General features: G+C 37.4%; 1 long non-coding RNA gene across 1 annotated transcript in view; it reads right to left on the reverse strand.

Moving 5' to 3' along the window:
* The window catches only part of LOC138989989 (uncharacterized), a 586,522-nt gene that overhangs the window by 324,235 nt on the left and 234,396 nt on the right, over positions 1-27,891 (reverse strand). Inside the window, exons 2-3 of the long non-coding RNA XR_011466180.1 lie at positions 22,698-22,757; positions 15,520-15,555 (exon numbers count right to left, since the gene is read on the reverse strand). This is a non-coding gene — a long non-coding RNA (uncharacterized lncRNA). The remainder of the gene's footprint in view (positions 1-15,519; positions 15,556-22,697; positions 22,758-27,891) is intronic.

The following is a 27,891-nucleotide window of genomic DNA, read 5'->3' on the forward strand; positions in this document are numbered from 1 at the left end:
TCTCCACGAAAGAATACTGGAGTGGGTTGCCATTTCCTCCTCCAAGTATGATCATTGACTAAAAGATACAGGATTGTTCATGGAGAAAAATTTTCAAGTCTGTGAAAGCTGTGTGGCTAACGAGCTAACCATTTCACAATTGTCATCCCATAGGCATGTTTTTTGCACGCTCTTGTACATACACATTCATACATATGAAAGCCTCGGGCAAGTACTGTTAACTCTGCTTTTTGACAGAAAACCAAATAATGCCACAGAACCACTGTGATCTATGTTGGATCTACCAGATGTGAAGTGTATAAGTTGTTCCTTTCTAACCTTTTCAGTCTAAATATCTGTCATGTTTAAAAGGACATAAAAGTTGCATTTTAAACACAATCATAAACTTAAAAATAATCCCTGTCTCACACCATATATCAAAGTGAATTTCAGTATTTAAAAAAAAGGGAAAAAGATAGTAACCCAGAAGGCATACATTCCAGGGCTAGAAAAACTATAATATATGAAACAAAAAGCATGCCATAACAGAAAATACTGGTGGATCTGCTATACAAAAGAAAAACAAAAATGTCAGTATATGAAAAAAATTTAATAAAAATTGAAAGGCAAACAATTAACTTGGGGAAATTTTGCAAAAAATAAAAATATATATATTATATATAGCTTTTTATAGAAAGAAAATGACAAGCAACCTAGTGGAAATCAAGCAATGTAGACAATTCACAGGGATTCCCTGTTAGCTCAACTGATAAACAATCCACTTGCACTGCAGGAGACCCTGCTTCAATTCCTGGGTTGGGAAGATCCCCTGGAGAAGGGTTAGGCTACCCACTCCAATATTCTGGCCTGAGAATTCCATGGACTGTATAGTCCATGGGGTCGCAAAGAGTTGGACACTACTGAGTGACTTTCGCTTTTCAGACAATTTACAAAGACCTACAAATTTCAATAAATTTAAGAAACTCATCCAACATCACCAGAAATCAAGAAAGTTCAAGTTACAAAACAATTAAATGTCTTTTTAAAATCTTTTGGATTGGGATATTTTTTCATTCCAACACCTGATATTTAAAAGAGGGAGAGAAAGAGATCTCTGAAACACTGCCATTAGGAATGCAAACTGGTATAACATTTCTGGAAGGCAATTTAGCAACACATGCACAAAGTTCTAAAATGTGCATATTTTTATCTAGCAAATGCATGCTTAGTAATATGTGCAAAGGATAAGTGTGAAAAGATATAATGTCCTTCTAAAATGGAAGACCTAAGGGTCCAACGAGCCCTTAAATTAATTATACTGCAGCTATTAAATATGAGTTCCAGAATAAATAATCCTAATGTACTAAGAAAATGTTTGTTCTCTTAAGAGAATAAAACGTTATGAAGTAGAATAAGCACTATTTTCTCAACTTTGGAAGAACAAAAGGTGTATAAACACAAGAGGAAGACTCAGGGTGTTCACTGAAATGTAGCAGAAATTCTCTGTAGGGGCTTGATTTTAAGTGCTTTTCTAACATCATTTTCAGATCTTTTTTTTTTTTTTTTTTCTTTAAAATTTCTTTTTTAGAATTTCTTTAATGAGTGTGATGGGCCATTTTATATGTCAACTGAGCTAGGCTATTGTGCCCAGTTTTGGTCAAACACTAGTCTAGATATTACTGCGAAGTACTTTTTAAATATGATTAATATATATAATTCATAGGCTTCAAATAAAGCAGATTACTCTCCATAATGTGTGTGGGCCTCATCCAATCAGTTGAAGAGCAAAGACTATGGTTTCTCTAAGAAAAAAGTTCTTTCTCAAGACTGAAATGTAGAAAACCTGCCTGACTTACCAGTCTGCCTGGCCTGCCCTGTGGATTTTGGACTCAAGGTAGCAACATCAGTTCCTGCCTGCATTTCCAGCCTGCTAGCTCACCCTACAAGTTTCAGAAGTTCCAGTACCTAAAATCATGTGAGGCAAATTCATAAAATACATCTCTCTTCTCCCCCACTCTCTCTCTACATATGTATGCGTGTGTGTGTGTGTGTGTGTCCCCTATTGGTCTGTTTCTCCAGAGAACCCTGACCAATGTAATGAGCATATACTAGTTTTAACATAACAAAAATAAATAAATAAATAAGTAGGCAGACCATTAAAAATTAAACAAATTGGAAATAAGGAAAAAAAGAAATAAATTCTCTTGTAGATAAAGCAACACAGCCAAGAAAATAATCCTATTTTTCTACTTAAATTATTTAAGGGTCACTGTCTGTCATGCATGGAGTGGACAAAGATCTGAAGAAAAATGTTATATTAGTCCTGAATATATCTCTACCATCTCTATTCTGCAGGATGACGAAATGTGTCACTTGTCTGCTATTTACAGGTGTAAATTTTAATAATTTATACCATATAACCATTTGCTGATAAGATAAACTGCAGTCCTGAAGGTATTTCACTTGAAAAATAAGACACATTTTCCATTTTGTCATCTTTTCATATTAATATCTGCTAGCCTATCATGCTAATTAATAAATGTAGCATACAGTGTAAGTCTCGGGGTTTTTTTTTCCAATTTTGTTTAATTTATCAAATGGAAAATAATCTAGCAAAGAGTCATTAATTTAATTTCTTCTGAGAGGGAATCATTACTTGATATGTTAAATTTTCAACAATGCAGCTTCAAAACATCTGTAGCCATGGAAAATTTTTATAGTTTTAATTGAACATCTGTGCATTTTAATTGATTAATTTGAAGAAAATACAGGAGAAAAGAAAGAACAGTAGGTAATATGAATTTAACAAACCACTTTTCTGTTTTCTCTGTCTCTTATTTAATGATTTTCCAGCATAAACAAAACATGAGATTATCAAACAAATTAAATAATTCTCATGACTATATATATATTCATACTGATTGAACAGAGTAGACTAGTATTTTACAGTAGGATTGTTTTCAATCAAAAAGATGGACAGGGATACATATGTGAACATATAAAATGTTTATTAGGTTCCTGTCCCTGTGCAACATGCTATGGCAAGTCGTTTACAACATTCTAATGATGCAAAAATTCTCTAAAACCCCAACCACCACTGCTGCCACTATCAGACACTTAAGGATAAATAGAGCTAGAGATATTTCACTCATTTTTGCAGCACCAAAAGTTCACCCTTCCCAGTATTTCTTTTCTCTAATAAATGTATAGCTTTCTTATTAACTCCCATTTTTTAATACATCACCTATTTCACTATGAAAATTTAGTTTTTGCAGGCATGGCATAGCTCTAGATTTATCTGTTTTTTGTTCATTTCTTTTGTTTATTTTTCATTTGTTTGTTTGCCAGTATTTGGAGAGAATGTGGCTCCAGAAAAATATACTACCTATGAAAAGAACTAAGGAAAACCTATCCAGGTAAAATAACCACACAATTCGTGTAGACATTGAGTCTTAAGAATCACTGGGGTGAGTTTGCTCCCAGTTATCCTTGCTATTAACTAGTAGGCATTGTACTTTTAAGTAAGATCTAAAGATATTTTTATCCACAACATTCAAAAGTCAAAAGAAAGGATGAAGAAAACGGATGCACAGGTAGGTGAAAGAAAAGCATTTTCAAGAGATTAAAGAAACACAAACGTTTCTTTTCTTTTCAAATGTAGAAGTTCTAAAAATTCTGCACAACTCTGAATAAAAATACTAATTGTGGTAGTAAGATTTAATAGTGTATTTATCCATTCAGTTCAGTCGCTCAGTCATGTCCAACTCTTTGCGACCCCATGAACCCCAGCAGGCCAGGCCCCCCTGTCCATTACCAACTCCCAGAGTCCACCCAAACCCATGTCCATTGAGTTGGTGATGCCATCCGACCATCTCATCCTCTGTCGTCCCCTTCTCCTCCTGCCTTCAATCTTTCCCAGCATCAGGATCTTTTCAAATGAGTCAGCTCTTCGCATCAGGTGGCCAAAGTATCGGAGTTTCAGCTTCAAAATCAGTCCTACCAAGGAACACCCAGGACTCATCTCCTTTAGGATGGAATGGTTGGATCTCCTTGCAGTCCAAGAGACTCTCAAGAGTCTTCTCCAACACCACAGTTCAAAAGCATCAATTCTTCAGCGCTCAGCTTTCTTTATAGTACAACTCTCACATCCATACATGACCACTGGAAAAACCATAGCCTTGACTAGATGGACCTTTGTTGACAAAGCAACGTCTCTGCTTTGTAATATGCTGTCTAGGTTGGTCATAACTTTCCTTCCAAGGAGTAAGCGTCTTTTAATTTCATGGCTGCAATCACCACCTGCAGTGATTTTGGAGCCCCCAAAAATAAAGTCAGGCACTGTTTCCCCATCTATTTCTCATGAAGTGATGGGACCAGATGCCATGATCTTCGTTTTCTGAATATTGAGCTTCAAGCCAACTTTTTCACTCTCCACTTTCACTTTCATCAAGAGGCTCTTTAGCTCCTCTTCACTTTCTGCCATAAGGGTGGTGTCATCTGCATATCTGAAGTTATTCATATTTTTCCCGGCAATCTTGATTCCAGCTTGTGCTTCTTCCATCCCAGCGTTTCTCATGATGTACTCTGTATATAAGTTAAATTAGCAGGGTGACAATACAGTCTTGGCGTACCCCTTTTCCTATTTGGAACTAGTCTGTTGTGCCATGTCCAATTCTAACTGTTGCTTCCTGACCTGCATATAGGTTTCTCAAGAGTCAGGTCAAGTGGTCTGGTATTCCCATCTTTTTCAGAGTTGTCCACAGTTTATTGTGATCCACACAGACAAAGCCTTTGGCATAGTCAATAAAGCAGAAATAGATGTTTTCTCTGGACCTCTCTTGCTTTTTCCATGATCTAGTGGATGTTGGCAATTTGATCTCTGGTTCCTCTGCCTTTTCTAAAACCAACTTGAACATCTGGAAGTTCACAGTTCACGTATTGCTGAAGCCTGGCTTGGAGAATTTTGAGCATTACTTTACTAGCGTGTGAGATGAGTGCAATTGTGCACCTTATGACTACACAGTGGAAGTGAGAAATAGGTTTAAGGGACTAGATCTGACAGACAGAGTGTGTGATGAACTATGGCTGGAGGTTCATGATGATGTACAAGAGACAGGAATCAAGACCATCCCCAAGAAAAAGAAATGCAAAAAAGCAAAATGGCTGTCTGAGGAGGTCTTACAAATGGCTGTGAAAAGAAGGGAAGTGAAAAGCAACGGAGAAAAAGAAAGATATACCCATTTGAATGCAGAGTTCCAAAGAATAGCAAGGAGAGATAAGAAAGCCTTCCTCGGTGATCAATGCAAAGAAATAGAGGAAAACAATAGAATGGGAAAGACTAGAGATCTCGTCAAGATAATTAGAGATACCAAGGGAACATTTCATGCAAAGATGGGCACGATAAAGGACAATAGTAACGGGCACAATAAAGAAATGGTATGGACCTAACAGAAGCAGAAGATATTAAGAAGAGGTGGCAAGAATACAAAGAACTATACAAAGAAGATCTTCACGACCCAAATAATCATGATGGTCTGATCACTCACCTAGAGTCGGCATCCTCAAATGTGAAGTCAAGTGGGCCTTAGAAAGCATCACTACGAACAAAGATAGTGGAGGTGATGAATTCCAGTGGAGCTATTTCAAATCCTGGAAGATGATGCTGTGAAAGTGCTGCACTCAATATGCCAGCAAATTTGGAAAACTCAGCAGTGGCCACAGGACTGGAAAAGGTCAGTTTTCATTCCAATCCCAAAGAAAGGCAATGTCAAAGAATGCTCAAATTACCGCACAATTGCACTCATCTCACACACTAGTAGAGTATATTTAAAGTAATTTAGACATCAATCTAATTTACACTTTAAGTAAGACATTACTGTTTGTTCTTTCTGTGTTAGAATAATTTGTAGAGGGAAATATGTCAATTTTAGAAGCTGATCTGTTTCCTAAGCACTTTTAAAACCACATGAGCAGTCATGCTGGGCAGTGCAGTGTTTACTTGTAGTAGTCACTCACTTAATGTCTAAAAGTACTTTGAGTACTTCCTATCTAGGTGAATGTGCTCATTACAGATTAGTCTAATGCATCCATTAATTAAGGAATTAATGACCAGGTATCTGGCAATATGTTTTAGCTACTGATTCTCTACTTACTTGAGTATAACACAAAAGTATTCACTTCACAATAGTTCATTACAACCTAACCTGCAAACAAATTATTTTCATTTACTTGCTGGTATCCCTGCTATGATTATCCCTATGTAAACCCCCATCCTGGACCTCAATCCACATTCCCAGAATTTTTATTATTAAACACATTTATCAATTCTTACCACAATTTTTAAAGAATTCATACCGTCAGGCAACTTAGTTGCTCAGATGGTAAAGAATCCGCCCCCATTGTGGAAGACCTGGGTTTGATTCCTGGGTTGGGAAGATCTCCTGGAGAAGGAATTCCATGGACAGAGAAGCCTGGTGGTCTACAGTCCATGGTCGCAAAGAGTCAGACACAACTGAGCAACTAAAACTTTCACATAGACATTCAATACCATTTTAAAGATAATTATTACCTGTGACGGAGAAGGCAGTGGCACCCCACTCCAGTACTCTTGCCTGGAAAATCCCATGGACGGAGGAGCCTGGTAGGCTGCAGTCCATGGGGTCGCTAAGAGTCAGACACGACTGAGTGACTTCACTTTCACTTTTCACTTTCATGCATTGGAGAAAGAAATGGCAACCCACTCCAGTGTTCTTGCCTGGAGATTCCCAGGGATGGGGAAGCCTGCTGGGCTGCTGTCTATGGGGTCGCACAGAGTCGGACACAACTGAAGTGACTTAGCAGCATTACCTGTGATGAGAGACAAAACTATTCACCAGAATTCTGTTCAGGATGAGTATGGTCTTTGTTGAAAGTAACTCTTCAATAAACTAAAACAGAATCGGAGACAAGAATGACAGTGAATGTGAACACAAGTTTTCTTAATGAATTCTGCCTTTACCTCAAGTGAATGGGGAGAGAATTAAAGAGTAGAAAAGAAATTGTCAACAGACCCTAAAGACTACATGATGTGACTTATCCTCCATGATAACACATATATGTACATGCATAAAATGATGAAATGCTTAAAAGCGATGGATGTTTTTTGTGTGCGTGAAAACGGAAGAAGCACTGGGGTTTGGTTTCGATTGTCCTGGGCTGCATGGGATAGCAACTCAGAGTCAAGAGCATGAAGATTCAGAGAAAGTGAGACACAAGAATGCACCACATGGAGAGAAGGTTATTTATTATCTCAGGAGGTGCAGTTGGTCTCCATGAGTCAGGATACCTTACCTCACTGGTTATATAGCTACAGAACAAGAGCTGAATTCCAGACTTGACGAGTATTTGGCAGGAATACTGTAGAGGAGATTTAACTTTCAAACAAGGAGCTAGCCTTCATGACCTTTCCAGAGTAGAAAGCTTATGTCTCTACAACTATATCTATAGTTGATAAACAGGATTAGCAAATTATACTTCTAATTATACTTTAGTACTAAACAAATTGCTGCACTGTGCTGTGCTAAGTTGTTTCAGTCGTGTCCAACTCTGTGCAACTCTACAGATTGTAGCCTGCCAGGCTCCTCTGTCTATGGGATTCTCAAATCCAAATGCTTAGATAAAGGCTCATTTTACAGAAAGATACACATTATTTTGCCTTCTGGTTCTAGAACAAAATCTTATAAAATGCAAATACTCCCTATCCGTGCTTCATAGCTGTGACTATTAGAATTTCATCTCTGACACACTGCACAATTACCAAATATAATCTTATTAAAGTCTAGAATAGAAGGATGGAGATCCACATTCCCAAGTGAATTTTGGCAATAAGCACAACTTGCTCACATCTTAGACCCAGAAAGCTATAGGATCAAAATATTCACATAATCAAAGACTACTTTTATTTCAGTTTTCCCAGTGGTTATATGTTTCTGTTTTATAAAATATGGATTTTTAGCATGAAAATGTATGGAGAGGGCAGCAGAACAAAATGCAGTATAAATAAGAGGGTAGTAATATTAAAAGCAAAAATTACAAATTATTGTGCTGAATTACTAAATGAAAAGTATGGAGAAAATGTGAGAAATGTTGAGAAAGGGATTGTGCTAAATTCTCACCTCTATGAATATTAAGAATATCTGAAATACTCTTATCAGTATTTGGTGTAATGAAAGTGTCTTAGTCTCAAATGTCATCAAAAGCTAGAGTTTCTGACCAACCCTATATAACCATTGTTATCATACTGAGATTATACGATCTTAGTGAAAAGCAGGAGGCAAGACATGCTAGTTAACATGCAAGCATTTTTGTCTAATTTTGTCATATAAAATAAATTATACCTGGAACTTCGAAATAATGAAAATACACCATGAGCTTCCATTACAATCTTTATTATCAGAAACCTCAATATATAAATAACAGCTATAGTTCTTACTGTTCTTTACATTTATTTTTAAAGAACTGAAAATTAAATTCAAATATTAAAAAAAGTAATTGTGCAATTAAAGGTGCAGTGAACCTCCTAATTTCATCAATACAGCAGACAAGATAAGCTCTTTCTGCTACAAATGTCTGGAAATGCTGTATGAAACACAACAAACAACCTTTTTTTTTCCAGCTGTGCCACTGCAGGTAGGATCTTAGCTGCCTGACTAGGGACTGAATCCATACCCCCTGCTGTGGAAGTGCAGAGTCCTAACCACTAGATTGCCAGTGAATTCCCCAAACATCCTTTTAATACATAATTGAGCAAGAAAGTTAACTAAGTATGCAGTGCCAGATCTGGAGAAAAACCTAAAAACTAGAACAGAAAGCTCATGCCCAACCCTGGGAAGGGTTATATGGAAGTCAGCATGGAGTTCTTTATTGGAAATACAAGGCCTTTGTTTTTAACACACACTGACAGAAAGAGGAGAAAGAGCTCTAAGCTTCAGAAGAAAGGGTGTAGGTACAACAATACTAGGTAAGTTAAGACTTCAATTCAAAAAGTATTACCAGAAATAAAAAGGGACACTACATAATGAACCAAAGATCAATTTATCAAGAAGTCATGACATGACAAATTGTATGTACCTAATAAGAAAAAGATGGCTTAAAGCTCAACATTCAGAAAACTAGGATCATGGCAACTGGTCCCATCACTTCATGGGAAGCAGATGGGGAAACAGTGTCAGATTTTATTTTTTGGGGCTCCAAAATCACTGCAGATGGTGACTGCAGCCATGAAATTAAAAGACACTTACTCCTTGGAAGGAAAGCTATGACCAATCTAGATAGCATATTAAAAAGCAGAGGCATTACTTTGCCAACAAAGGTCTGTCTAGTCAAGGCTATGGTTTTTCCAGTGGTCATGTATGGATGTGAGAGTTGGACTGTGAAGAAAGCTGAGCGCTGAAAAATTGATGCTTTTGAACTGTGGTGTTGGAGAAGACTCTTGAGAGTCCCTTGGACTGCAAGGAAATCCAACCAGTCTATTCTAAAGATCAGTCCTGGGTGTTCTTTGGAAGGAATGACGCTAAAGCTGAAACTCCAGTACTTTGGCCACCTCATGCAAAGAGTTGACTCATTGGAAAAGACTCTGATGCTGGGAGGGATTGGGGGCAGGAGGAGAAGGGGACGACAGAGGATGAGATGGCTGGATGGCATCACCAACTTGATGGACGTGTTTGAGTGAACTCCGGGAGTTGGTGATGGACAGGGAAGCCTGGCGTGCTGTGATTCATTGGGTCGCAAGTAGTTAGACACGACTGAGCGACTGAACTGAACTGAATGAACTGAATAGCTAAAAACTCACAACTAGGATCACATTTCATAAGAAGTACTGAATACTTTCTAAGACTGGAACAAAAGACAAAGGTTACTCATCTCACTAGTGCATCTTACTTGAGATTATATACAGTGTAATAAGACAAGACAAAGAAATAAAAACCATAAAATTGAATGACTAGGTAAAATGGTCTTTATCTAGATAACATATTTGTACACATAGAAAATTCTATAATACAGCTACTAAGTAAGTTTAACAAGGTCTTAGAATATAATTTAAAAATTAATTGTTCTATGTACATACAGCAAAGAGCAATAAAATTAATTTCAAAAAAGCAATGCAGTTAATAGTAGCAATATAAGTGATTCCCCTAAGATTACTCCTCAGATTAATTATTTTCCAACATCTAGCATCAAACATAATACAAGGACAGTATACAGAGAAATCTGGAAGTACAAGTAGATATAAAAATAAGGAATTATAAACTATTTTTATTTTTTTTCATTTTGTTCAACTATATTTTCTAATTTCCCAAACAAGTAACACATATGAAGAGAAAGTAGTTATCAATCTTCAAAATTCTAATATTCAAAACAGCCAAGTAATTTCATCATTTATCATGAGTAAGCTTATTTCCCAAAATTATTGACTAATGTATCAAGATTTAATATTTCAACTTTAGAAATTTAAATGACTATATAAATGTTAATCATAGGTTACTGGGTTAAACATTACAAATATTTTAAATACTTTCTGAGGTCACAAATATTATTATAAGATTTTTTCATAAATTAATAGTAAAGGAGATAATATTCAAAATTAATCAATTAAGTATTAGAATATCAATGTATATATTTTCCTATGTTATTCATATACTTATTAACTATCAACGGTATAGAAGCATTATTCTGAGTAGGAAAATAGAGTTCCAGGCCTGTCATAAATATTTCACAAATATGGTATCCTTTATTCCCCACAACATAGTCTGAGTTGACATTAACACAGTCTCCATTTTCACTTGGAAAAACTAGCCACACAGGATGAAGCAATTGTGAAATCCCAGAGCAGTGGGCATCAGTGGCAGGATCCAAACCCAGTGAATCTGATTCCAGAGCCTATATTCTGAACCACCATGCTGAACACAATGCTCAAGGATAAATGAGATAAAAATATTTATGTTCTCATGAAGTTTACATGTTAGTAGTGGAATACAGAGAATCAGCAAATAAAGAATAAAGAAATCAGATAATGACAATCAGTGGAGAAAAAAAAGAAGCAGAGAGACCAGAGGGTTTCTGCAGTGGGATAAGTCGGGGTGGCAGCTTACTTAGGCTTAGAGGCTAAGGTAGGGAAGGAATCAGGTATGTTCCAGAGACACACCCAGCAGGACTTCCTGGTTGACTGTGATGGGTGAAGAAAGAGAGGAAGCAAGGATGATAACTAAGTTTTGGCTTAAGCAATTTCACATGGTGGTGATACTTGCTGAAATAGGAATGTCTGGAGAATAAGATGGCTTCGGGGGCGGGGAGTGGAAATCAAGCTAGGTTTTGGATGCTTGTTTACATGGAAATTAAACGAGCCATGAAATTAAAAGAGGTTTGATCCTTTGGAAGAAAAGTTGTGACCAACCTAGAAAGCATATTGAAAAGCAGAGACATTACTTTGCCAACAAAGGTCCGTCTAGTCAAAGCTATGGTTTTTACAGTAGTCATATCTGGATGTGAGAGTGGGACTATAAAATTGAGCACCAAAGAATTGATGCTTTTGAACTGTGGTGTTGGAGAAGACTCTTGAGAGCCCCTTGGACTGCAAGGAGATCCAACCAGTCCATCCTACAGGAAATCAGTCCTGAATATTCATTGGAAAAACTGATGCTGAAGCTGAAACTCCAGTCCTTTGGCCACCTGATATGAAGAACAGACTCACTGGAAAAGACCCTGATGCTGGGAAAGATTGAAGGTGGGAGGAGATGGGGACAACAGAGGATGAGATGGTTGGATGGCATCACTGACTTGATGGACATGAGTTTGAGTAAGCTCTGGGAGCTGGTGATGGACAGGGAAGCCTGGCATGCTGCAATCCATGGGGTTGCAAAGAGTTGGACACAAGTGAGTGTGACTGAACTGAACTGAACTTACATGGAAGGTAAGATGTCAAATAGGTAGTTGGATAAGTGAGCAGAAGGGCCAGGAAAGGAGTCACAATGGAGATGAGAAGTCAGAAGCTATCAGTATCTAGAATGGTCTCTAGAGCCTCTGGACTGGACGAATCCACAAGGGAGTGTAGATGGAGCAAGCAGGGAGCTGGAAGCCCATGCCCCTGGGCATGCTGACAAATAGGACTCAGCAGGGGAGAGCTAAAGGAAGGAAGCCCAGGAAGAAGTAGTCCCAGTGACTGGAGCCAGATGAGTGACAATTCTAGAGATACACAAGAAGGAGAGGGTTCATGTGGGTGGAACTCTTTCTCAAATGATGAGCTAAAGGGAACAGTATCTTACTTTAGACCAATAATATATTCTTGCAAACTTGTATAAATTTAAATAACTTATTTTCACAGAAAAGCCTGATACCTCAAAGAACACTAAAATAATTTTACAAAGATAAACATCTTTTATGAATGAAGAGTACATTTCTTAATCAAATGAGTAAACCAAGATTCTCATACATTAGCTTGCTTAAGGCAGGATTTAATATGTAGTATACCAAATCATGGGGAAGATTACATTAAGGCTTGAACTCAATTTCAGATGCCATAAAAAATAAACTCTATTTGGGTTATATTAGATAGCATCACTGATTCAGTCTATATGAATTTGAGCAGACTCTGGGAGATAGTGAAGGGCAGGGAAGCCTGGTATGCTGCAATCCATGGGGTTGCAGAGTCAGACATGACTTAGTAACTGAACAGCAAAGGACTATATTTACCTTCTAGAGTTCACATAAAGATTATCACCATAATAGTTGCTGTTAATTAAATGCTCACTTTATATTAATTTAACCCTCACAGATCTTATGAGTTAAACACTTTTATTATATCCACTTTTTTTTTTTTTTTTAAAGATGAGGAATTTCGACCATAAGACAGATAGAAGTGACTTTCCCAGTATCAGCTATAATTCCACACTGGTCATTCCTAGAAACTTCAGTCCTTATACTGGTGACACAGTTAAATACCTCTGGACTCTTTTAAACCTCTTATTAAAGTTTGTTTCCTCCTTTCTTTTCTCTTCTATCCATACGCTTCCTGCTATTAGAGACAGACATGAAAACCAAGGTAAAAGTAACAAGAAAAGAATTAAGGAGATAGTAACAGATCATCATGGCTGAAAACTCAGCTAAAAGGGTGACTATAATTGAGTTTTTGAGTTTCCTGGCAGCAGGAGCAAAAAGGAAGACACCTTAGATTACAAAATTTCCAGTGTCTTGTAAAAGGAAACATACCAATTAGCTGAGAGACCGTTTTGGTCCCCATCCTTAAATCCAACAGCATTTCTTACATGTGTTTATTTTAGGGAAAAATGAACCATATAAGATCAGAGACTTCAAGAGCAACTCCTCCAAAGATAAAGAAATATTCTTCATCTGGTTGTACTTAGAAGTTTCCATTAAAATGTGGTCAACAGCTCAGCATTCTCCAGTATAATACTTTCGTATGGTTCCCAGTCATCTCAGCTTTTTAAAACTTTAATAGGTATCCAATGACTTAAGAACCATGACCTGAACTTTTAGAACTGTCATATGGGCTCAAGAGAAACAAGACCTATTATATATTCTGTATAAATGGCCTATATCACATTTCTCAGAGGTAGCAGCATCTCTGTGAAACAGAATCTTGGCAAAAATTTCAACACACTGCTTGCCCCCAGCTCCAATTTAGGTCCCTTCACAAGCAAACTGCCATGGGTTTTAACTAATGAAAAACCAGTTTGTTTTTAGAAAACATCCTCATTATTGGCTAATATAACAGAAATGACCAGGAAGAGCATGATTTAATATGGATTAAACACGAATAAAACTCAGAAGCTTTCTTCTTGTTGAATTAGATAATCAAAACTATTAAACAGCATTTCAAAATGCTTTTCATAATCCTGGGACCATTAATGTCATGTTCAAATCACTGTGGATTTTTGTTGTTGTTGTTGTTTTTACTATTCATAGGGATACAATGAGTCATTGGCACATTTCCAGTGCAAGATGCATTTGAATAATACATGACATGCCCTTTAGCTAGCATCATGGTGCCAGATTTAAAACAAGGTAAGAAGTTTCCTCCATGTACACTTGCAGTGTTCAGCTGTTCATAATCTATAGCGTTAACAATTTATCATCAAACCCAGAGACTTGCTGCCAACTTATCAAAGTGGCCACTGGATGCATATGATCAAGTCTGAGCATCTGGCTCTCCTCTGTTCCTGACATTAGCACAGACAACAGAATCAGTGGACTATTGAATGCAATTACAGTAAGCGAGACAGACAATAAAGATTGATAGCGCCTTCTCTTTTTATCACACACAAAACTAGTGGGGGTTAAAGCTTTGCCTTGAGCTGCCTTCATTTAACAATGATTGAAAATATGCAATTGTGTTGGTAAAACACTGTAGCCTGTACCACTTCATTTACTGGACACATTATCAAATTAAATGAAAAGTGAACTGCCAAAAGCAACAGTTATTATATATTAATGATGAATATTTACTTAGCATTGTTCACAAATCATACAGAGAACAGAATCCTTCTTGTTATCTTCTTTGCAGGTTACAGTTGAGTAGGCTTAACATTTCTATGTTTACGTTAAGTCTTCTGTCTACAAATCTCTAAATACAGACTTGCACGATTGGTTTTGTGACTAGCCATGTGATTACAATGTGTAATTAATAAAATGCTCAAGTTGTAGATGAATCCTAATTATTGAAGCGCTTTCTCCCCCTTTATGATAATTCTCATGCTTGTAGCTATTCTTGTAGCAAGAGAAACTTAGCCAGGGTACATGTTGTAAACAAGAGGTCAGGAACTTCAGCTTCATGAGCTTCCGAAATTTGGAATGTGAAAAACGATCTCAAGATAGATACAGTCAAGCCACAAAGTTATATTTTATTTTTTCTCCAAAGAGTACTGCTGTAGTAGCCATTGGAGGATATAACAGTCCAGTCACCATTTGACCTCCAAGATAAGAAATATACAAAGGTAAAGGCAATGGAACTAGTGGGCACACAAGGGAAAACTGATCCTATGCCATAGCTGAGACAGGACGAAACTGCATCCTTAAGCAAACTTCAATAGATCTGGGAATACAAAAATAAGTGTCTCATTGCTAAGTAGACAAACATTTGGTGTACACACTGGCATGTCAGAAAGACATGACGGCAGGCAGACATGATTGTAAGTTATGTAGATTAATTCAACATTCTTTGAAAAAGACACACATCTGGCTCTTCCTTTCCAATGAGAGATACAGGAAAAGAGGGCGCTCATATATGAAAAGTAATCTTGTCTCTTTCTAAGAGCTCAATACCCTGAGAAAGTGACATATTTCAAACAAAAAAGAAAATAAGAAGGGGTAAGAGAAAAGAGGTGGAGAACGAGTCATGGGTTTTCTAAAACCACCCCACTGGTTATTCTGTAAGCAATTAAATACATAGTCATAAGTGTTGAGTTTAGAATTAGAGCAGCAAACATACGTAGTTAATATAAATAGCAGCATGAGGTATAGGATATTCAGCAAGTATGGAAAACTCACCAAAGTAATAGCATCACTGCACAGTAGATGGAGAATCTGGAAGTAAAAAAGCAACTGAATCAGTATTCATGAAATGTAAAGGAAACAATTATGTTCTCCAGAATTTACCTGGAAGCAAAATCTAAGTGAAATCAGTCTTTCTGAGCACATTTAAATTCTAAGGTCCATGTTGCCTTGAAATTGTTTAGAGATATGTAACCTTTGTGGGTTATTCTCAAATGCAGTTGACTACCAGGTTTATCTCAGGAGCTTTGTAAAGTGCACATCTCTGGGTCCCAATCTTTGAGATTTTTATTCAATACACTTTGGGTGGAGCATGATGTACTCACTACAGAATATATGGAAAATAAAGTATGAAAAAGCTTAAAGAAAACCTATCATCTGTAAACCCACCATTTCTGTGACCCATCTTTTATTTCATGTCTATCTTTTCATCTATGAATGTAGAATTTTTCAAGTCAATAATATTTTCAATAACTTTAGGGGAGTCACTTTACAAAAATATAAATTAACAAACATGTTTATAGCTAAAAATCAGTATATGATGTATCAATGCAATAAAAATATGAAAGAATGTTCCTGCTATCCTTCAGTATCTGTTCTCACAGAGTTAGTTATTGTTAAACACAGATGTGTCTTTACAATCTTTATTTTAGTCTTTACCACATCATTTACAGTGAGATTGTGTCCCGGCCTCTCGCACCCTTTCATGTGGTTTTCTTGTCATTTTCACAATGTGGAGTCATCACTCAGCCAGCCCTTAAGGTTTTTTTGTTTTGTTTTTTTAAGAGGGAATTGTTTCATAGGTAGCTGTAAACTCAGTGTGTCTATGGCAGGAAATGAGTTCAGAATCTTCCTATGTCACTCTTTTGAGCCTCGTATCCTTTATGTATTCATTTCAAATTGATTTGTGTCTGTATTTTACATGATCAAAATCAGACTATACATATTGTTCTGTGAATTGACTTTCATTTTATGTAATTCTGATTTATATCTAGATTTATCCAAATCTATTTTTCTTATTGTTTGTAATAGCTATATAGTATTTCATAATATAAATTATCATAATTATTTTTAGCCTTTACTGTACTTTTACTATTGTTCCTAACTTATTAGTTTTACCAAAATGGTAAAGAATCCACCTGCACTGCAGGAGACCTGGGTTTGATCCCTAGGCTGAGAAGATCCCCTGGAAGAGGGCATGGCATCCCACTCCAGTATTCTTTCCTGGAGAATACCCATGGACAGAGGAGCCTGGCGGGCTACAGTCCATGGGGTCGCAAAGAGTCAGGCACAACTGAGTGACTAAGCACATATACATATATATGTATGTGTATTTTCATTTACATGAAGTTGTTTTACACTATAGATTAGAACTGGAATTTCTGTATCAAAGGTATGTGAACTTATTAAACCTGAAAATTTATCCTTCTAAAAAACTATATCATTTTCTACTCTCATCCACAGAAATTACAAGAGGGCCCATTTCTCCACAACTCACTGATGCTAAATATTTTTCATAGCTTAATATTTTACCAATATATTGCATTTAAAATGATATCTCACTTTTAATTTTCATTCTCAGCTTCATTTCACATGTTTATTAGCCATGCTCATTTCTTCTAAGAATTGCCTGTTTATATCCTATATGTATTTTTATACTGTGAGATTTATCTTTTTCTTATGACTTTCTAAAAAGCTAACTTTCAATTTTGTACAATGTGAATACACAGAGGCTTTTTTATTCCTTAGAATATTCTTTCCCAACTGATAAGTATTAAAAAAAATCTCATATTTTTATGATTTCTAAAGTTTAGATTTTGAATATCTCTGGAATTTATTTTTATGTACAATCTGAAAATAGTCTTTTATTTAAAAAAAAAAACTCCCCCATGATTCTTCATATCATCCAAATACAGCAACCACTGCCATAGATGGCAATGGAGTCATGGTTTGCATCCTGGAAATCCTTTTCACTGCATTATTTATCTGTAAACTTGAGATAATAAAACATCTTAAGGATTGTGGGAAAATTAAATGAGCCTAGCATGGTGTCGCCCACAGAGAAAATGCTCAATCAACATCAGCTATTTGTTTCATTAGCATTATTACTTTAACATAGCTCAAACACCTGGTTTTTGTATTCAATTCAAAGTGTCTTTCTACTTCCCAAATTTCCCTCAAAACTAAGGGCTGTGTCTTGATGAAAGTTTTCATAGGACAATTTCCTTCATGGAGCCAAGAGTTTCTTAAGGAAATGCCAATTTGAAAATGATAGGTACTTTGATTTTGTTGGTCATCATGCAATTTCTAAAGTAGTCGAGTCCTAAGGGCTGTAAGAGCCAAGTGCTGGCTGATGCACATGGATTACAGTATAGAATTTCGAGTGCTGTTGGCCATACTTTGCAGAATCAAAGAACATGTCTGGCACGTAACTATGTATTTATAAAAGACTTGTGGGTGACGTCTGTCACACAGCCCAGTCATGAATGTCTAGTGGCCCTTGATGTGTCTAGAACTCTTGCACAGGGAGGCTGAGCCACTATCTCCAATAGACAGATGGAGGGCTTGGTGGCTTGTCCCTCGGAGAGACCAGAGGACATACCCCTGGTCTGTGTCACTTATGTTGCACAAGCAGAGGATCTCCAGGGGAAAAAAGGCCAGGTTCCTGAGAAGCCTCATGCTGTTGGAAGACGCCAGTCCCCTTTTTCCATTGTCCTTCTGATTCATTACTCTCCTTTTCTGCCAAGGATCTTTCGGAGGACAAAAGGTGACATTAAAGCCTGCTCATGCTTTATCCACACTTTTTGAGTCCAACTCTCTATCAAAGTCCACTTAAAAACTGTTACAAAGAATTGCTCCTAGCTCCACCTCTAAAAGCAGGATCAAAGTCTGTAATCAGAGAAGATTCAAGAAAGGTATTAAATTTGTCCAGTAACAGTGTTCAGTGTAGCATTTTATAAGTATCTGTGGTTATTATGATTATCAGATATATAATATTAAATATTTATATATAAATAAGATTATTAATGAAAATTGCTTAGTCATGTCCAACTCTTTGCAACCACGTGGACTATACAGTCCATGGAATTCTCCAGGCCAGAATACTGGAATGGGTAGCCATTTCCTTCTCCAGGGGATCTTCGCAACCCAGGGATCGAAGCCAGGTCTCTTGCATTGCAGGCAGATTCTTTACTAGATAAATATTTATTGAACACTGTTTTAGTCTCTTAGGGGAACTAAATATAGACTTGGTGGATTAATAAACAGAAATTTATTTCTCATAGTTCTGGAGGCTAGAAGTCAGAGATCAAAATCCAGGCAGATTCAGTGTCTAGTGAGGACCCAATTTCTGGATTGTAAAGAGCCACTTTCTAGCTTATGTCTTCATACGGCCTTTCCTCCATGACGCTCCTTGAGAGAGAAATCTCTCTCTCTTCTCTTAAGGGCACTAATCCTATCATAAAGGTCCAACTCTTATGATCTAATCTAAACTTAACCACCTCCCAAAGGCCCCACCTCTTAACACCATCATATTGGGGGTTAGGGCCTCAACATATGAATTTGGGAAAGACAAAAATATTCAGTTCATAACAATAGTTACCCTGAGACAAGCAACATGCTAAACACTTTACATGCATTATCTCAGTTATCCTCCCATCCTTTGAGACAGTTCTATTTATTATCCACAACATACATAGCAGAAATCAGTGGGAGGCACAAGGTGGCTAAGTACTAGGCTGAAGGTCACAGTTAGTACATAGTGGAGCAGACTCAAAAACCTGCCCTCTTAACCTCCAGGTCTGCCCTGCTGCTGTTCTAGCATGGAAAAGAGAGGACTTCCCTTTTTAAAAAACTCAAGCAAGATTTGTTTTCTTAAATAAGGTTTTCTCTCTCTCCAGCCCTCACTTCTTAAAACAACAAAATACAACCCCTTATGTTAGTTGTAATAAATTACTTTCAATCAGTTATAATAAAAATGCATAAGACAATGAAGGTTGGGGAAACTAATCTGTAAATAAGCTCACAGAAATAAATGAAAAAAATGATCATTTAAATATCAAATGTTCTGGGAGTCTAGTTATCATACACTGAACTGAGTGCTCCCAAATTCATATGTCTAAGTCCTATAGTTTTCAGAATATACTCATATTTGGAAATAAGGTCTTTAAAAGAGTGATTAAGTTAAAATGAATACTTTAAGGTGGGCGCTGATCCAATACAGGAAGCCCAGGTAGCGCAGTGGTAAAGAATCTGCCTGCCAATGCAGTAGATGCAGGAGACATATGTTCGGTCCCTGGGTCAGGAAAATCCCTTGGAGTAGGAAATGACAACCCACTCCAGTATTCTTGCCTGGTAAAGCCAAGGACAGAGGAGACTGACAGGATATAGTCCATGTCAAGAGTCATCCTGTCGTCCAGAGCTGGACAGGACTGGGTACTAATCCAGTATGTCTGGTGTCCTTTGAAGAAAACGAAATTTAGACACAAAAAGATAACACACACATGCACGATCAGAGGGACAATCACGTGAGGACCCAGGGAGAAGACGGCCGTCTGCAAGCCAAGGAGGGAGGCCTCAGAAGAAAGCCAGTCTGCCGACTCCTTGATCTCAGATCTCCAGCTGCCAAAGCTGGTGAGAAAAAAAACCTTCACTGCTGAAGCCACCCAGTTTGTGTGGTATTTTGTTACGGCAGCCCTAGCAGACTAACACCAGTATTTTTGTGAAAGAGTGTACCAGAATGTAGGATTCACTGGGAATTTAACTCATGGCTTCTACAGAGGCTACTAATAAGTTGCAAGAATTTAAAGGAGTAAAGTGGAAATCTGAAGGATACAAAAACAATCTTAAGCCTGGTGAAAATAACTATTTTCACTTGAAAATACCCTACTTTTCATAACCAGGATTTTTTCATTCCCCAGAAATAAATACATAGATAGGCAGATATTTTTCTCCCTTTCTGCCTCTCTCTCTCTCTCCCCTTCTGTTAAGATTTCCTTCATCATCCTTTATTTTACTTCTCCATATGTTGGATAGGTGTGCTGATTAGGCTAGAAATATCTGACCATAGAGAAATGAGTTAACTAGAGACACAGTATGAGGTTCTAAATGGTGAACTTCTCCTTAGCATCCAGTTCAGATTACATATTGGTTGAACAGGATAAGTAACAAGAAATCAACTCATTTCTTCTACTTGTGGTTTCCCCACTCACATTACCTCATCACAGCAATGTCTCCTCTTTTGCCATCAGTCAATGGTGCTGGGAGCAAAATCAAACACTGACCTGTGCTGGAACGTTCTCCTCTGGATCACAGCCATGTTCCCCTAGGAGCTGTGGGAAAACTGGCTTTACTCCAGGAGAAGTCAGCCTCCCCTCACTGCTGCTCACTAATAACCTTTCCTCATTTTTGTTCGGATCTTAATGACCTCAACCTTTCACAAGAGGTTTGCCTCCCCTTTTTTTTTTTTTTATTTTTTCAACAGGAACACAAAATAGCAGATAACCCAAAGAAATGAATATAATTTAGATGGAAAATAAAATCTGTCTACCACTGTGTGTATGCAGCCTGTGCGTCTCATTGGCATGCACCAGATTGGACTAAATGGCAAGAATTTCCCAAGGGAAGACAATCTCCAGATACTGCTACAAAAGCTTTATTCCCCACACTCTGCAAATTATTTAATTTAAACACTGCTTGATATGACTCTCTGAGGAGAAGGGTGTTTTCCCAGATCCGTTTTTAATTTGTTGGTGTGTGTATATATGAATGTGTGCATATAGAACCAGCCTCACAAACGCATTCACAGCTACAGAGACTGAGCACCAGCTTCTGATCAGCAGAACCCGGGGCTGCAAATTACTGTTTAAAAGTAGGAAAATGATGAAATTCACATGTAATTTCTTCTCTCTTTTTTGGTGAGGAAAAAGGCAAAGGTTCAGTTGTTCATATCCTAAGGTCCCTGCTCCCAGACACTTGGGAGATAAAGCTAAATATTTTTTAAAAAATCGGTGTGTGTCTGTGTACATGCACCACGTGTACTAATTTCTCATACTAGAAAATGGTCATATCTGTGGATGCATTTTACTAAAGCACAAGGAGCAATGCAAAGATGAATGAATTCATCTCCATCAGCATTGGGAAGTGCTGCATCACGGGTCAGAGACTAACTTATAGCATTCTTTTAATCCTTCTGCTTCTTCCACTAGCCTAACTTTTGCTTTTTGGCTACATATTAATCAGGAAGGGATATCCGCTGAAACAAAACCCTGAATGTTTTATTATGTATTTTGCCAAATTTCGTCTTGAAAAATCTTGCCTTTTTAAAGAGTTTATAGGTCCCATTAAAGCATCCAAATGAATTTCTCCCCTGGACAGAATCTCTTACGTAAGATTCTACAGAAGGGCTAACCCTGCCACAAATGCATACATGCACACATAGGGCCCACGCTGGAAACAGTCTTGTTATCCTGGCTAACCCAATTTAAAAGTAAATAAGCATTAAACAATAATTTCAATATTAACTTACTCTTCTTGCTTCTTCATCGGAGCAAGCTAAAAGCACGTGAACTTCCTTTCACCCTTTGCCCAGGCCTCCTGTAGAGCTCTCCCTATGTGGTACCCTCAGCACAGGTGAAGTGACCTCCTTCCTCCCACCAGCCTAGCTATTTATTGACATAAGCTTGCATTCTGGGGCATTATCAGCTTAATGCATAATTCAAAATCTCGTGCATGTGGCCTGCACTTTTGCCTCTTCCCCTGCATTCTAAATGAAAGATAAGAAGAAGTATTTCCAAAGTAGGCACACAAAAGGATTCCTGAACATCCACAGAGCCCCATCCCTATGCCAGCCCTCCCCTATCCCTTAGAAGACCGCTGGCTCTGCAGCTCCACACTGCTTGATATGAGTCTGAGGACAAGGGTGTTTTCCAGATCCAATTTTAATTTGTTGGTGTATATATATGCATGTGTGTATATAGATCCGGCCTCACAAACACAGTCACAGCTACAGAGACTGAGCACCAGCTTCTGATTAGCATAAAGATGCTACACCCTCACAAGGATGCAGGGCTGAGAAGAAAACAATCCCAGGGATGGTCAGAAAGTGTATACTGAGCAGAGAGACCTGAGAACCTTTGGGAAGAAGAGGTCTCTAGGAGTTGGAAAATCACAATTACCTGGAGTCATGTTCTAGACCAGCAGTCAGATGTTTCCAGCAAAGCAATAGTTTCAAATCTCTGTAAATCAAAAACAGAAAAACTAGCCTTAGAATTTGTATCTTTCCCCCTCCACCAGTGGGACAGGGGAAGCTTTATGTGTGGTGGGCGGGGACAGAGGACAGTGGGCAGGTGGAGAAGCTTTTCTCCACGTCTGAGGGAAGAAGAAAAGGGAAAGGCAGAAGGAAGACAGAGGGGAGGCCCAAAAGGGAAGAGAGAGAGGGGAGGGATCAGGGTGCAAACTGACTGGAGGACACGACAACGAGGACAGAGAGGAGTCTGAGAAGGCTTTAAGATCAACTGTATGAGAAGGCGAATTCAGTCAAAATCAGTTGAGGGGAAGTGGCTCCAGTGATTTTTCTCCCCCATACTGAATTGACTGCCTTCTGATTGAATTCATCAAATTAACTATTTTTTTTTTAATGATGTATGAAACGTGAGAAAACAAATGGATAATCTCACTTGCAAATACACAGATCCAGGTAACCTGTATGCTCTGATTTGGACACATTAACAAATTGGCCAGTATAAAGTCACATACATAAAGACAAGACACACATATGCACGCATATGGTTATGTGAGGGGCAAGAATGAATTTTTTCAAAGTGTCATTGCTGTTTCCCAACATATTCACAAGCATACTGTACAGTATGTTTGTGAACTAAGTATCCCCAAAATTGTCTTTTTGGAAAGCAGTTTATCCCTGATGGAGAAAGTATGCTGCATAAACGCACCAGCATCGTTTATCAGCACCATTTTTTAAAAGTCAGGTTCACCACTCCTAATGCACTTCTGTCAAAGTCAGGACATGAGACTAAAAACCATAGGTCACCAATATCATCTGGACTTATTACTAAATATGAGATTCTGGTAGATGCTTTTTACATGGCTTTTGAGTCCACCAAGCAGTAACTCCTCCTTTTTTATAAACATAAGGATATGAATTATTAAAAAATTAAAGACATTTAGAATAATGGTCCTCTATACGCAAAGTATTTATTTCAACTTTCATCATTCATAGTTTATTGCATTGATTTTTTTTCATCAGTTTACTTAGTATTAGGCTTCCACTGAACTCATCAATAAGAAATGAATTTTGGTAACTTTCAAATCCACTATATTATTTTTCCTTTTATTTGTAGTGAATTTTTCTTCTCTCAGTGGTATTACTGCAATAAGTCAGTCATTATTTCTTTATGTTTTCCCTTCTTTCTTTAGTATTTCATTTCCCTTTACAGCACATCTTGTGATCACAAAGAAAACAGAGACACTTATTTCTTTTAACAGTTGAAATTGCTGCAAGTGATTTAGCTGTCATTTAATTTGATTCCTCTCTTCTGTCTGTGGAGAAATATGTTTAATGTACTGGAAATTATGTTAATAAGAAAAAGCATTATCTCATTTAATGAAATAAATATACAAATATTTCAAAATAAAATAAAGAGGCAATCTTCACTGAGAAAAATGTCTCTTATGGTTTGCATAAAATAAACAAATGGGAAAAATTATGAATACATTGAAACACTGACAAAAATGATGCCTACATTCAAAAGGACAGGGGAAGTTCAGTAACTGAATTAGCCACAATTTAATCAAATATTTGTTGTAAAACTCCAGGCACATATGAAGGATCAAATTATTAATTTTATATTTCTGATTACTGTAGGAAAGATCATTTTATTTCTCTGGAATGGACACTGGGTCTTTGAAAAGTTTTCTTTGTATTTTTTCCTCTTCTATTTCAGTTGGTCTTTCAGTGATTGCTACTGCTTGAATTAATAATTATCAGCAACTCATTGAAAATGTGACCCAACCCATGTAACTATAAGAAAGGTTAGAATTCCTTTGATTTTGCTAATCAAAACAGAGTCAATGAACTCGTTCCAAAGCTTTTATATATTAAAATTTATCTAACGCACAAAAAGGTTAAATAAATATTGTTAGTGATTTGAGCAAAACTTGAAGCAATTATGCAATAAAAGCATGACCACAGTAACAGAAACACATAATTAGCAATTTAATTACTGGCATGAAGACAAGCTAAAGATGTCAATAAAAAAAAAATCTTTAGTGACAAGCTGATTTTATTCTCTTTACTGCAATTTGTGAGAAATATTCACCACCTGATGAATAAAACCATTTTTATACAAACTATCTAATCTTCCACAAACTGAAATACTCAATATAAAATATTTTTTATTTCATTTCATTGCATAGTGAATCATATTTTTTCCCATTTAGATTAGCACTTTCTCTTCTCTGAAAGTACAATATTTCCAGTCAGCAAGTAAAGAGTATTATGTTTTTTTAAAATGAGTTAAAGTAGCAGGTGTTCTTTGTTTCAATTTCATTTTTTTTCCAGCTTCAATAATGTGTTTGACAGAAATGCTTTCTTGTGTATGACATTCCAAATATTCTATCTTTTCTCATCTCCAAGTTTCAGCTGAGAAACACACATAAACCATGGATTGTTTTAAAAGGAGATAAATTGTCAACTACAGTAGGAATAGTCAGGCTAATTAGACATTCCTCTAGGGCTCACAATTTCTTTTTCTCCATCTCTGTATTTAGAGTTATGGTGTGAGGCAAAGGAGAAAAATGAGTAAGTTCAGTTTACTGTGATATGGTCCACTTGTATTTTTTTCAGCACCATCCCAAGTTTCAGATTTTTAAAGTCTGAACTACTTATCTTAAAGTGTTCAGTGAATGCTTACTACCTCATATGTCACTGGTATTTTACCAGTAGCAGAAAACAGATATTTCAAGATAGAACCATATTGAATGAAGTTTTCCATCTTGTGATAAAAAGTGGATCATTTTGGCTGGTATTTAATAGCCACTTGTACAAGCCCTGTGCATGGAGTGAGATCATGAAAGTCAGGCTTGCTAAAAAGTGTTGTCTATAAAAATCCTTAGGGCATGATGGAATACACTTAAAAAACAATAAACTCTAGCCACCAGGAACAGAATAAATAATAATTCCTAATACCGCTGCCTTTTATAATTAGCCTACTGATTCTAATCATCTTGGCATATAGTTTCAAACAGATAACTAAATATTCCAGTTTTGAAAGAAGGGTATACAATACTAACTCAAAGAAAGATTCTAAGGAAATTGAAAATGTTTTTAAAAGCACATTTTATTTGGCTGTAATTTGATAAATGTGAACAGAGCAAGTATTTGGGAGACTACCTATTTGGGACTTCTTGCCTAATATATCAGTTATTAGAACCATTCATTTTTAACACATAGTTGGATTAGAGGTCCCTTGCATCCATAAAAAGTTCCATTTTCTGGTGAGCTTTTCATCACTATTCATTATATATCACAATCAGCTTCTAAGTTTTTGTTTGAACTATAGACCTAAACTTACTTGGATTTTTCAACTGTAATCATACAGGCTTAAAACTCTCTTGCTTTCTACACTTTTGTGGTCCAGATACAAGCTGTCATTATCAAGCATGTTAATTTACAAACCTCCAGGGAACTCCCTGTGTCAGCCATTGTAGAGGATGGTCAAGCAATGGTACCTGCCTTTGGAAAGCTTACAGGCTAGTAAAGAAGATGGTGTGTCAAAGGTCACATTGCATCATAATTCAAGTGTAGTTGTGATAAATACCAAACAGTTGACACAATAAATACAAGAAAGTTCGTAAGACAGAGGGAGCACAGTAGTCTTTATGGGTAGATTCCTTTATTAAGTGGGTACTATGGGCAAGTGGGCAAGAGGGGCTTCCCAGGTGGCACAGTGGTAAAGAATCTGCCCACAAATTCAGGAGATGTGGGTTTGATCCTGGGTTGAAAGACCCTCTGGTAAAGGAAATGGCAACCTACTCCAGTATTCTTGCCTGGAAAATGGACAGAGGAGCCTGGCGGGTTACAGCCCATGGCATTGCAAAGAGTTGGACACAACTGAACAACTGAGCATGCACGCAGTATAAAGCTTTAAAATGCAAAATCACACTTCAATTTATGAACCAAAAAGCCGCATGTAGAGGTGAAGAGTCAAAGATGTGAAATAACTCACCCAAAGAAAAATGTATTCGAATGGGGACTCTACAGTTCTGCTGACTCTAAATTCTAGGTATAAGTAAGAAAGCATTGGAGATGAGATGAGCAAGGAAGTATATCAGGTAGAGAGGAAAAGAAGGATTCATGAAACACGTACAGGACAAGGTGGATTGTTTCTCCAGGAAGAGTAGCAAGAGCCATGAGACAAAGATTGGAAATAAAAAAGATGGGAACCATAGAAAATTGGGAGTGTGTTCTCTGGGCAGTGAGGAGTCTTAGATGGTTTCTGAAGAGAATGCTAGCACAGTGAACACAGAGTAAAGCAGGAATTGGAAAGGTAAGATACAAAAAGCAAAAGATGGATGCTGTTGTTACTCCACCCAGACCCCTGTCCCCGGGAGGCAGCCCTCCCCCAACTGCTGGGAGTATTAGCTGCTCAAGATCCTCAGCTGCCCTCTTTTCTGCAGAACTGTCCTCAGCCTTCAGGATCCACTTTACCAGAGAGGTTCAAACCTCCTCCCTTCCAACCCATACAAGGACTGCCTGACATGGGGAAAAGCCAGCTCTGTTGAAGTGAGGGACATCAACTTTGTGGGGTAAGTTGAAGCTACCCTCTAGCTGAAGCCACATGCCCTGTGCCGCTTCCTCACTCCTGTCTCCTCTTAAGTGCATCCTGGTCTTGGACTCTGCTGCTAGGAAATCTGACCCAAGATTTCAAGCTGCCACTGTCTTCCTCTCTCTTAACGGAAGGATGACTCATGCTGCTAACAGACAAGTGACAGCAACTTCACCCAGTCTCACCCATAAAACAATCAGTGCACAGGAAAAGTAAGCAGGACACACATGGAGGCCACCTATATGCGATTTCTGGGCTTCTTGGCCTTGATTGTTCAAAGAATAAAATCTGTATGGCATTGATGGGGGTAGTTTATAATTTGACCACAGCAGTATGCATGGGAGATACAATGAAGTCTTCACCTGGCATGGATGTGGGAAAAGAAAAAAAAAACAAACAGAATACTCTCTTATTATATGAATAGTAACCTACGAGCAATTCAGACTTTCCCTTCCAAACCCCATCAGAGTGTCACAGCTTAGACAATCATTAACTTCCATTTCTCATCCAATAGGAAATATCCCTG

The sequence above is a fragment of the Bos mutus genome, chromosome 11, assembly GCF_027580195.1.
Source record: "Bos mutus isolate GX-2022 chromosome 11, NWIPB_WYAK_1.1, whole genome shotgun sequence".
NCBI lineage: Eukaryota > Metazoa > Chordata > Mammalia > Artiodactyla > Bovidae > Bos > Bos mutus.